Source organism: Cajanus cajan, chromosome 7, assembly GCF_000230855.2.
Source record: "Cajanus cajan strain Asha chromosome 7, NIPB_CcT2T_4, whole genome shotgun sequence".
Classification (NCBI taxonomy): domain Eukaryota; kingdom Viridiplantae; phylum Streptophyta; class Magnoliopsida; order Fabales; family Fabaceae; genus Cajanus; species Cajanus cajan.
In genome coordinates this window covers 18699091-18712729 of record NC_138523.1, presented here as the reverse complement: position 1 = coordinate 18712729, position 13639 = coordinate 18699091, and positions in this window count along the sequence as shown.

The following is a 13639-nucleotide window of genomic DNA, read 5'->3' as shown; positions in this document are numbered from 1 at the left end:
GGAGTTTCTACTAGACACTCTTTTAATCTTCTAAGTGATGATATGGCATTTGTTTCTCAAATTGAACCATTATGTGTGGAACATGCATTAAAAGATGAATTCTGGATAATGGCCATGCATGATGAACTGAATCAATTCAAAAGAAATGATGTTTGGATTTTAGTTCCTTTCAATAAGAATATGAATGTCATTGGTACAAAATGGGTTTTCAGAAACAAACTAAATGAAGAAGGTGTTATAGTTAAAAATAAAGCTAGATTAGTAGCCAAAGGATACAATCAACAGGAAGGTATAGACTTTGGTGAAACATATGCTCCAGTTGCTAGATTAGAAGCTGTTAGGCTTTTACTTGCATTTGCTTGTGTGTTTGATTTCAAACTATATCAAATGGATGTGAAAAGTGCATTTTTAAATGGTTTAATTGATGAAGAAGTTTATGTAGATCAACCACCTGGTTTTGTTGACTGCAAATTACCTAAGCATGTTTACAAGCTCAAGAAAGCTTTGTATGGACTGAAACAAGCTCCAAGGAAATGGTATGAAAGGCTGAGTAAGTTTCTACTAACTCATGACTTTCAAAGAGGTAATGTTGATAAAACTCTTTTCATAAAGAGAAAATCAAAAGATATTCTGCTGATTCAGATTTATGTTGATGATATAATATTTGGATCAACTAACCAATCTCTTTGTGAAGAATTTGTTTCCAATATGCAGAAGGAGTTTGATATGTCTATGATGGGAGAATTAAGCTTCTTCCTAGGACTACAAGTCAAACAAATGGAAAATGGAATTTTTCTACATCAAACTAAATATAGCAAAGAACTGTTAAAGAAATTTGATATGGAGAATTGTAAGATATCAAATACTCCTATGTCTACTAATTGTTATCTAGATAGTGATATTGCAGGAAAAGATGTTGAAGAATCAATGTATAGAGGGATCATTGGATCTCTTCTGTATCTAACAGCTAGCAGACCTGACATCATGTACAGTGTATGTGTATGTGCTAGATTCCAATCAAAACCAATGGAATCACATCTGAAGGCTGTAAAGAAAATACTGAAGTATTTGAAAGGCACAATCAATGTTGGATTGTGGTATCCTAAAGGTACTTCTCCATCTTTAACTGGTTACTCTGACTCCGATTTTGCTGGTTGTAAATTGGATAGGAAAAGTACAAGTGGAACGTGCCACACGTTTGGAGAATGTCTCATATCGTGGCAGAGCAAGAAACAAGCTTGTGTAGCACTCTCAACTGCTGAAGCTGAGTATATAGCTGCTGGAAGCTGCTGTGCTCAGTCAATTTGGTTTAAACATCAACTTCAAGACTTTGGTTTGAAGATTGATCACATACCACTGAAGTGTGACAACACAAGTGCAATTAACATTTCAAGGAATCCTATTCTACACTCAAGAACTAAGCACATTGAAGTTAGACATCACTTTATCAGAGATCATGTAGAGAAAGGAGACTGTGACATCAAATTCATAATGTCAGAAGATCAACTTGCTGACATCTTTACAAAGCCTCTACCAAAGGAAAGATTTTTCAAGCTAAGAACCAATCTTGGTATCATTAGTGAGTCCAATCTATCCTAAATCTCATAATTAAAGTATGATTGTGTGAATTTGCATGAAATTGCTAAGCACTTATAGGTTTAAACTTGATGTATGTGCACTCATAATAGGAAATCACACAAAACACAGTATGCCCTGTATCTGCACACATTTCTCTGTGATAATCGATTACCTATCGGGTTAATCGATTACCATTGGAAGAAATGAAGAAATTGCTGAAAAATCAACAGCAGTAATCGATTATCAATTTTCAGTAATCGACTACCTCTGCTACTTTGATGCAATTTCTGATGCATACCCACTGTGATAATCGATTACCATGCGGGTTAATCGATTACCACTTACTCACTTGCATAATTACCCTGTTTCAGTTGCGAGATAATCGATTACCAACTGGGTTAATCGATTACCTGACGCGAACCCCTTTTTTTTTGTACTCAAAAACCCTCTTTAAATCTGTTTCGAATTCAAATTAATTCAAAACTCTCTCCATTTTTACTTCAAACTAAAACGAACGAAACCCCTGGTTCCCTTTTCTATCTCAAAATCTATTTCAAAACCTAACCCTAAGCCCCATTCATGGAAAGTCTTGGCAAAGGAAAGCGTGTAAAGCACATAGCCAACAGAGATTACCCTCGTCCTACTACTCAAGGTCAAGGTACATCTAAAAAGAAGAAACAAGAGTCCTCTCGTCCAGAACCTGAAGAAGAATATTCTCATTCGTGGTTCACAAGGAAGTCTCAAGAGGAAACTTTCAATGAGTCTTTTGCTTGCAAAGACATTGTGGCTCCAAAGGTACTCTACTCGTCTTGGCTTATAGAGCAAGGTTTTACATTTCCTACTCTGCTATCTAGTCAAGGAGTTAGCAAATTTGTTGGGTTAAGTGGACTGTACTACCCTGATCTTGTTAGGGTCTTTTACTCAAATTTGGGAAAAGATGAAAATGGTGCTTTGGTTTCAGAAGTTAAAGGAATAAAAGTTACTCTATCTGCTGATGTATTTTTGAAGATTGGTGGATTAACCAGAAATGGTATTAAACCTACCTTCAATGAATTAAAGATGAAAAATTTCTTAATAGATAAAGATACGTTTTTTATGAGTATGCTGAGGGATGTTTCAGCCTGGGAGGCTAATAAAGAATACAAAAGAAAAGAAAAGAAGAAAATTACATATAATGCTGGAGGTCTACGAATGGAAGATAGACTCCTACATTATGTAATTGTCTGGATTCTGGCAGCAAGGGGGAGCAATCACGCACAAATCAGTGAAGAAGATATGGCACTGCTCGCAGCTTTTAAGAACAACATTCAAGTTGATTGGGTATATGTGGTAGAAGACATAATGCTAAAGACAAGGAGGTTAATGGACTGCAAGTGTCCATATGCTGTGTTCATAAGCAAGGTATTGGTGTTCTATAAAGTTCCCTTAACTGGTGAAGCAAAAGAGGTCACCAGAGATGTTCATGATATCAAGGATAGAGCTCTGAAAATGATGAAGCTAGTGAAAACAGATGCTGGTTGGATAGCAAAGGAAGATGTTCCTACTGCTGAGACTACAGAGCCGTCTCAACCTGAAGTTCAAACTGAAGAAGAGGAAGGTGCTGAAGAGCCCAAGCCTCTTTCTACTTTTGAGCTATCTGTTCTGGCAAAGCTAGATGACATCAGAGAAACTCAGAGAAGAGATTATCAAGAGCTGAAGGCTTGTTTTGAATCTATATCTGAACGACTGGATGCGATGAACATACCCTACCCTGAAGAACTTTAGTTATGCATTACATTTTAGGCACTGCATTTTAATTTGTTCTGCATAAATACTTTGATTTATATTTCAGACTTAAAGTTTGTAATAGTTGTAGTATTTGTATGCTTCTGAACATTTTTAATGCTTATATGATGAAAGTCTTATTAAGTGCTTGTTGTTTTTGTTGCATAAGTATCATGTTATTTCTCTGTTTACTCTGTTTTTTTTTTGGTTTGGTTAAGCCAAACAGGGGGAGAAATTCATGAGAAACTGATTAAATGTTTATATGGTTGTTTATGTATTGTATAAGAAAGAAATGGAAATAGAACTGCATAATGCTTTGTATGGAAGTTTTTGTTCTAGACATATGCAGGTTCAAATTCAAGTTCAAATTTCAAACAAACAAGTGAAACAAAACAACATGATGATTGTGAAAGTCAACATGAAGAGTTTGGCTCATCAAAACCAAAAAGGGGGAGATTGTTGAAGATTGAAGAATCTACATCTGGAAGATGTTCCCTAGAAGTTTTAGTTTTGATGTTTTGCTCATGTTGCTTTTTATTTTAAGCCTATGTCAAAAGGATAATGTATTGATTGTTTAAAAGATTAGGCTTGTATGTGTTTGTTTGTTATGTGTTAAAAATTAGTAATTAACATGAAGGTGAAAATATCATAATACTCTTTTTTCTTATTTCATTCATTGTTGAGAACATGAAGTATTAATTTACTGAGTGTTTGAGACTTTAAATGAAAACTTGAAAACATCAGAAATTTTCTGAGTTAAGGAATAGATTACCTGAACTGGTAATAGATTACCTGACTCATATTGAAAAACTGATTGATACTGGATTAATCGATTACCATGTGTGGTAATAGATTACCAAACTGATTCTGATGATTTCAAGAGGAAAAAGGATCGTGTTAATCGATTACCTCTTTAAAGTAATCGATTACCTCTGTTCCAAATGTGAGTTTTGTGTTATTTTGGCATCGTGTTAATCGATTACCATGTTAGGTAATAGATTAAAACAGGAGCTGAAACAATTAGTTCAGTTATTCTAACTCGTGGTAATAGATTACCATCACAGGTAATAGATTATCTCTGTTATGAATATAACTGAAATAACTGTTTCCTTGCACATGAAAATTGTCTTTAAATAAGATTAAAACTGAAGTTTTTTTAAGAAGAGAAAAAAAAAAGAATTTTCACACACGGAAAGAAGTTTTTTTTAGAATACACATTACTGCAAAAGAGAAAAAGATTTTCTGAAAAAGAAAGAAAGAACATATCTGCTGAAAATCAACTTTTGGAAAAAGAAGTGTGCAAGATCAATTCAAGAAGATGAAGTTCATATAGAAAATTCATTCTAAACTGGTTTACGTTGTTGAAGATCATATCTACACGAACAGGTGTACTCGTTTCTGATCTTTTATTGTTTGAATGGTTTTAACTCTTGAGATTAGAGAATCTCTGGAAGAGTTGTGTAAAGAGAAATCTTGAGATAGGTTTTTCTCAAGTAGGATATTGTGGGATCAATATTCTTGGGTTATATGTTTCTTGTGGAGTCAAGAAATGGTTTGTTAATCTTGTGGGTGTCAAGATTTGCTTGTTAAATTCATTGATTGGATATTGCTTGTGCAGGGTGCTTGTAAAGAATATCAATAGTGGATTTGACTGGATTTAGAGGTGTATCTAAATCTGAAACTGGATGTAGGCCTTTGGATGGCTGAACCAGTATATATCTTGGTGCATGATTTTCTTAACCCTTACACTCTTTACATTCTGTATAAGTTTCTTGATTAATGTTGTATGAAGAAAAACATTATCTGCAGAAACTGAACTTTAAAGATTCTTGGTAATTGATAAATTCAATCTTTACATATCTTGTTATTCAAATCTTGTTGGATAAGCTGTGCATTTATAACTCTGAATTACCTTTTATGTTTAAAGGTTTGTTTTAAATCAAGATTTGTTTGGTAAAGATTTAGAAAGCGAAGAAGAAAAGGAAAAATAACATAGAATCTATTCAACCCCCCCTTCTAGATTCTAACCGTAGGGACCAACAATATATCCCCTTCGTCTCTTTCCTCTTGACCTATATGGAATTAAGATAAATTTGAGAGATACACGGAGTATGCATAGTGAACATTCACAAGGAGAAGATGGAGGTGTCCTAGAAGAGAGTCTAGGTACACCTGATCTAAGGGCTAACATATCATATTCGATACAAGCGAGAGGGCCGAGCTACACAAACCTCAGGTTCAAAAAGCAACACTAAATTTGACGCAGCTAAAGGCTAACAATCCATGTCATTGATCAATGCGCATAGATTAATTTCTTGAAAGTAAAATCAATCTACATTTAAGCATTAGCATAGAGGCATCATTGCATAGCATGCATACGGCACAAGTGTGCACAAAAGGGTATAACTTCACTTTATAAAAAAAATCCAATCCATTCCTGCTTTGCATTTTCTTTTTCATTCTTGCATTCTTTGTGTGTGTCTATCCATCACTTGTTGGAGGAATAAAGAGGCCGAAGCACTCGTAAACAAGATCAACAGCTAGACAGTGCCTTAAGAGCCTAGATCATGTCAAAAAGCATAGCCCCAACAAGGGTATTCCATACAAGTGGTTTCATACAGCCACCTAGAAAAGAAAGACACGTCAACAGCAAGAAGGGATAGAACCGGACGAGGAAGAATAATCAAGCCTATAAGCATGAAAGAGGCCATTGCGCCTCACTTCTCAACCGAATGATGGAAGATCCATGAAAATGCCAAGACCAGGAATGTTTTCCTACCAAAGCCAAGAGTGGCTTCCAAAATAATACCCATCAATAAAGATAGAGAAAAAGCAACAACATGAGAAAAAGGCAAGCTTCGTACATGTTGAAAAAGCCAAAGCTAAGAAAACAAAATTCAAAAAAAACCCTATTACAAGCAGACGCCTGGAGAGGCATCACAATACTCACCTTGACAAGAACAACACCAAACTCTTATCAACCATCCCACAATTAAGACGCCTAGAGAGGCATCACAATACTCACATGGCAAGGGCAACACTAGAATCCTTGTCACCCATCTATCGCCCATCAACAAACGGGCACATCAAGTACATCCTGCCCATCTTCCTTGGAGCAATTTCCATCATAAGTCAACAATGAGGGCACCATTGAGTACCTCAATTCAAAATAAGGAGTGTCGTCAAGCATCCATCCAAAGTTCGAGTACCACCTTTATAAAGGACATCAACAACCATTCAAGTTGAGAATCGCCATCGAGCCGCCTCTCAAATTAGTGAATGACAACAAGGGTATTGCCGAGTTCCTTGAAGTCAAAATCATGATTGCCATTGAGCTCCCACCATAGGTCGACTAAAGCCTTAAAATCATTCCAGCTTGATTGAGACCGCCATCGAGCCGCCTCTCAAATCTGTGAATGACAATGAGGGTACCGCCGAGTTCCTTGAAGTTGAAATCGGGATTGCCATCGAGCTCCCACCATAGGCCGACTGGAGCCTTAAAATCAGTCTAGCTTGATTGAGAACCGCCATCGAGCCGCCTCTCAAATTAGTGAATGATAACAAGGGTACTTCCGAGTTCCTTGAATTCGAAATCAGGATTTCCATCGAGCTCCCACCATAGGCCAACTAAAGCCTTAAAATCAGTCTAGCTTGATTGAGAACCGCCATCGAGCCGCCTCTCAAATTAGTGAATGACAACGAGGGTACCGCCGAGTTCCTCGAAGTTGAAATCGGGATTGTTGTCGAGCTCCCACCATAGGTCGGTTGAAGCCTTAAAATCAGCCTAGCTTGATCGAGAGCCGCCATCAAGCCTCTCAAATTAGTAAATGACAACAAGGGTACCACCAAGTTCCTTGAAGTCAAAACTGGAACTACCGCCGAGCTCCCACCGTAGGCCGGCTAAAGCCTTAAAATCAACCAAGCTTGATCGAGAGCCGCCATCGAGCCACTCAAATCAGTGAATGACAACGAGGGTACCATCGAGTTCCTCGAAGTCAAAATTGGGATTGCCGCCGAGCTCCCACCGTAGGCTAGCTGAAGCCTTAAAATCAGCCAAGCATGATCGAGAGCCGCCATCGAGCCGCTCAAATCAATGAATGACAACGAGGGTACCGTCGAGTTCCTCGAAGTTAAAATCAGGATTGTTGTCGAGCTCCCACCTTAGGTCGGCTGAAGCCTTAAAATCAGCCAAGCTTGATCGAGATCCGCCATCGAGCCTCTTGAATCAGTAATAAGGGTACCGCTGAGTTCTTTGAAGTCAAAACTATAGGACTGCTAACGAGCTCCCACCATGGGCCGGTTGAAGCCCTAAATATAAGTCTGGAGAGGCTGAGCTCAAAACATACTCCCTCTTAAACAAGCTACAAATAAAGGGACACACTATCACAAGCAAAACAATGGAGCATCTACTCAAAGACTGAAGATCAGGTGTATAGTTTGTCACCCTTGTTACCCCATAGAGTATGCAACCCAACACTCAGTTGCTCTAAAAGGTAATGATGCGAGCAAATAAACCTATCCAAGGAAAGCAACGTAGAAGCATCACACAAAGAGACAAAGAGAAGACCCGGACGAAATGCCTACATCTTTACTTGCCTTTGGAAAACCAACACATAACTATTCCAAAGGAAAAGTAAAGAGGGGCAGCTGTAGACACCCAATTTTGTCTGGATCAACAATAGCAATGAAATAGCCGTCTATCATCAAAGAAATGGAGCTCCCAAGCATGGAAATAACAGGACAAGACATCAAAAGCCCAAACAAGCTTGTTTTAGTAGCCTGGAACAGGCCGTTGCAAAACTGGAACTAGCCGTTCCCAATTTGGAACGGGCCGTTCCGAGTTCCTAAAAGGGCCTAAAACCCTAGTTTGAAATGGGCTATTCCTAAATTGGAACGGGCCGTTCCAAGATTGGAACGGCCCTTCCAAACTCCTCAAAAAAGGGTTAAAACCTTAACTGGAACAGGTCGTTCCTAAACTGGAACGGGCCGTTCCAAGTTATTAAAATGGCCTGCACACTCTTGTTTGGAACGACCGTTCCAGTCTAGGCAATTATGTGTTAATCTCATTTATGGAACGGGCCGTTCTAGTTTCAGAACGAGTCGTTCCAGTCACAAAATTAACACACAACGTTCGAATCTAGAATGGGCCGTTCCGATTTTGGAACGGGCCGTTCTGATTTTGGAACGGGCCGTTCTGGTCACTTTCTGATGCCTATAAATAGACAGCTTGAGCACAGTTCTTAGGGCTCCAAATTTCGTCTAGACTCCTTAAAGCTTGAAATTTCTCTCTTTTTCTCTCTCTCTCTCTTTTGTATTTCTTGATATTTTGTGAGGCATATTGTAGTGTAAAAGGTTGCCACAAAGCACCTAAAATCTCCCTATTTTGAAGATTCAATAGAGCTCATTCAAGAGGTATTTCAGTTAATCTCTTTCTCTCTTTTTTATTTCTTATCTATAATAAATATTGTTATAATAAAAACAATCATGTAGACATTTTATGGTTAATTGTATAATTTAAATTTCAAGCATGTAAATAGTTATTAATAAAGGGGATCTAATATTTAATTTATTAATTCTTATCACGTTAACTTCATCATAGGGTACCGATTGAAGGCGTTGTAGGGGTGCTTAATACCTTCCCTACACGTAACTGACCCCCGAACCTAATTCTGGTTATCAAGAGCATTATTGGATTCTTTTTTCAAAAAAAAACCTTTTCTTTTTCCAATGTTTTGAGTAAAACATTAGTGGCGACTCCATGAATCCATTTTTAAAACCATTAATTAAGGATTAGTCTGGTATCCGGGCATTCTTTAATTGATGAGATTTTTAAAAGGATGTCTAAACCATAGGTCGCAAGATCGTAAATTTTCGGGTTGCGACAGTAATTTCAGAATTTGATAAGACAGATACTACTAGACTATTATAATTTATATACATGTCTTTTTTTATCCATCCAAGAGGTAGTGGTGATAAAGAAAAGTTCTAGTAGAAGAGTTGTTTTTGACGTACACAAGTGAGTATGCAAAGAAAAATGTGATATCATGTTCATTATAAAAATATCTACAAAAATTAAGTAGTTTATAAAATTGATAAACACTATTGTGATGTTCTGAATTGAAAGAAAACCAAAGATGAAATTATTTCTTTTTTGCAAAAACTTCATATAGAACTCCATTAAAATGAAGCATATTCTTAGGGGTGGGAAAATTAAATTGCACTAAACTAAATGTTAAAAATTGTATTAAACTGAAAAATAGTTCAATTCAATTGAACTGAACTGAAAATTTGATCACAAACTGAACTGAACTGAACTATTTTTTATTCTATTAAACTGTAATGCACTAAACTACACTGAATTATAATATGAACTAAATTGAACTGTTATGTGAGTTGGTGAGTAAGGAAGGAGAAATGGTGAATCAAGAATCCGCGCCGTGGCCCGTGGTTTGTAACATCCTGAAAATTTTTACCAATGTAATAATTAATTGTTATTATTATTTTTATATATGGAGATTAATTCTTATGATTATTTTAACAAATTAAATGGGTTTTATAAAATATTTTAGATGTTTTTAATGAATATGAATATTTTAATAAGAATTATTTACGAAAAAAAATTATTTTAGTAGCCCAGAACGGGCCGTTCCAAACTATTAGAACAGCATATAAATCTTGCATCGAAACGGGCCGTTCCAAGACATGTTTTTATGAGAAAAATTTGAAACCAGAACGGGCCGTTCCGATTTAAGAACGGGCCGTTCCGGTACATGATTTTATAAGCAAAGTTGGAACCCATAACGGGCCGTTCTGATTGAAGAACGGGCCGTTCCGGTTACATTTTTTACGTAGCATTAATAAGTCCAGAACGGCCCGTTCCAGTGGCATATTTTTGAGATAACGAAGGAGTCCAAAACGGGCCGTTCTGGTTTTGGAACAGGTCGTTCTGGCCGCGGCCTGATGCCTATAAATAGAGCGTTTTGCACTCTTTAAAATTCATTTATTCATTTTCTAATCTTTTTCCTCCTTTCTCTATGAAGACGAAGGGGAACCTAGAGGGGGCAATCAACAAGATTCAGCTCCTGCTTATCGAGGTAAGGGGGAGTGAGAAATCTTGCTCTGGGTGTGGGAATATATGCTGGGTAGTGGGATTGGCCCCCAATCCTGTGTTTGCTGTATTTTTTGTATGCTCATGTATGAGGAGTTTTTCCCAATTGTATCTGTTTTGCTCATTATTTTTCTTATATACAATTAATTGTATGATTTAGAGTGCTCTATGGGTTCTTGCGGGAAATCCTATGAGGAATAGGCAAAATATGAATATTTTCTATTTTGATTTCTGATTGCTCTATTGTATTCCTTGTTAAATGTAATGTGTAAGTATGTGATTAATTTTGGGAATAAATGTGTTTTGATATGATTTAGAGTGCTCTATGGGTTCCTACGAGAAACCCTATGAGAAATAAACAAAATATGAATATTTTCTGTTTTGATTTCTGATTGTTCTGTTATATTCCTTGTTTGTTGAGATGTAAAAATATGTATTTAATTTAATAAATAAACGAGTTTTGATATAAATTAAAGTGATCTGTGGAGGCTTTGTGAATATGATGAGATAATGTGAAATGTGATTGAGACATGAGATATGAAATGTGATAATGAAATGTGATGATGTGAAATGACCATGAGAAATGATAATGTGATATGAGAATGCATAGAATCGTGATTGACATGCATCATTTGCATAAGTGTTTTAAGGGTACGATATGGAATACACCGCCAGAGAAGGCCCCCTAGTGTAAAAGCTTTGGGGATTAGTCCTTGGGGATAGCTCGGTTTGGAAGTCTCAGTCTCGCCCATTGTGTGCATGGGATGTATCTTGCGCGGCTTAGCTATCCCGAAGAGACTCTGGTAGTATATCCTTCTAGCGAGAGTGCGCAGAGGGTGTGACCCGACATGTACTCCTAGACTACTCTTCGTGTATTGCTAGCAGAAATATGTCATGTGATGTTTTACTGGCGCAACATGCATGATAATATGTAGTCCGTGTCCATACATGTGCATTTTCAATGTTATATAATTAATTGATATTTTTATGTCTTGGATGAGTGAGATGTAATATTGTTATTAATAAATCTGTGCTATATCTGTCTTGTTTGTGTTTGACTATCCGGTGTGTATTTATACACTGTGAGCTAGAGTGAGATGTTTCTCACTCCCTTTTCTTTTTGTTGTTCTCCTTTGACTGTTGTACAGGTGATTATCAGCATGAGGCTGGAAATGTAGGTGATGAAGCTTAGGCTTTAGAGTTTGGCTTTGCTCTGATAGAACATGTGACATCGGGACGTAGATAGGATTAAATTAGAATGTTCACTTATTAAATTATTTTTGGAGATTTTACTTTTATTTTATTTTTTTTAAATTTTTCTGATTTTGTTAAGTTATACATGTAGTACTCTCTATCTGAACACGTTAAATTTTTTTTTAATTATAAAATATTTTATTATTCAAATTTTATTATTATGTGTTATGATATGCGAGGTAGAGGGTGTCACATGATTGGTGAGTGAGGAAGGAGTAGTGAATCAAGAACCCGTGCCATGACTGGTAAGTGAAGAGCCTTGCGAAATGCGAGTTGCAATTTCTAATTTAGAAACCCTAGGCAAGTGGGCGTTTACAAATTGAAACGTGTGATTTTACTTTTTATTTTTAGTTAATTGCAATGAACCGAACTGCAACTTAATAGGTTCAATTTTTTAAAGCTGAACTAGAAAATAGTTTAATTTAATTTTATCTTAAATAATTTTAATTTTTTTAATTTAATATAATTTAATTAATTAATAATTTAGTTCAATTTAGTGAATTTTACCCAGTACTATATATTTTACATAGCATACACACTGTGATTAGTGGAGATTTTAAACTTTTCCTATGACATGAGGAGAAATGGGTATGAAATTCTTCTCTCCACCGAGAAGAGAATCTTATCAGATTATTATCTTGTAGGATATTTTATTTGACTTCAAGAGTTAGAAAATATGAGGAAGTAGTGAGATTTTTTTTATAATTTATTTATCTCTAAATATCACCTCAATCGTGGTCAAACTTTGAGATATTTTGTTGTTTTATAATACTTATTTTTGTAAAGAATATTTAAAACTAAGTTATCCACATATGATTTGTAATAAAAATTTGTAAAATATTTTCACTTAAACATAATTTTAATCTATAAATTTATGATAAATTTATTTTTATTTTCTCAAATTTAAAATTGATCTTTTAAATTCTTGTAATTTAAAAAAATATATTTTAGTTTCTTAAATCATATCAAAAAATAATAAATTAATATAATTATGTAATATCAACTAATTTAATATAATATTTTTACTAATTATGATATTAATTAATAAATTTTGTATGATAATATTTGATGAATTCATAAACAAATTTTAAACATAAGAATTAAAATAATATTTTTTTATTACAGATATTAAAAAATTAATTTTAAATTTAAGGGATCAAAAATAAAATTATCTTAAAATTGAATAACTAAAAATATTTTTAAATCAAATAGCTTTTTTACACAATCTTCCAATTAAAATGTAAAAAAATGCTTTTTTATATCATATTTATGTGAGATATAATGTAACATTATCAATGGTTTGATTTTTAGCTCATTTTATATGAATAAAAACATATTTAAACTTTATAAATAATTAAAAATAATTTTATATTACAATATAAATTACTTATCATTAGAGAGAAAAAATATTTCATAACTCTCAATTTTTAGAAAATAAAAAATAAAAACAAATATAATAAATTATTACTTTTTTTATTCATCAAAATTATAATAAAGATATTAAAGTTCAAATATAAATTATCTACATTTTAATTTTACTTCCTCTGACCACTAAACCAATCTTAATAGTTAAATAAGTTAAAATTTACAAGAAAAAATTAAAATAAAGTACAAAGAAAAAATAAACTAAATAAAACGAAATGGAAGAGATAGATATGAAAACAAAATCATCCAAAAAAAAAATATGTACACTAAATTAGAATTTAACTTTTATTATAAAGAATAGCTGAAGTAAAAATACTTGTTAATATAAAAATATAAAAATAATAAAAATAATAGCAACTCTTAAATTAAAATAAATAATTTAAATATAATATAATTTGTATATTTAAATATAATTAATAAATTTCAGTTATGATAGATATTTAATTGGTATAATACCCAAACTAAAATACTAATTTCTTATAAAATCAAGATAAATTAACTACTTAGTTT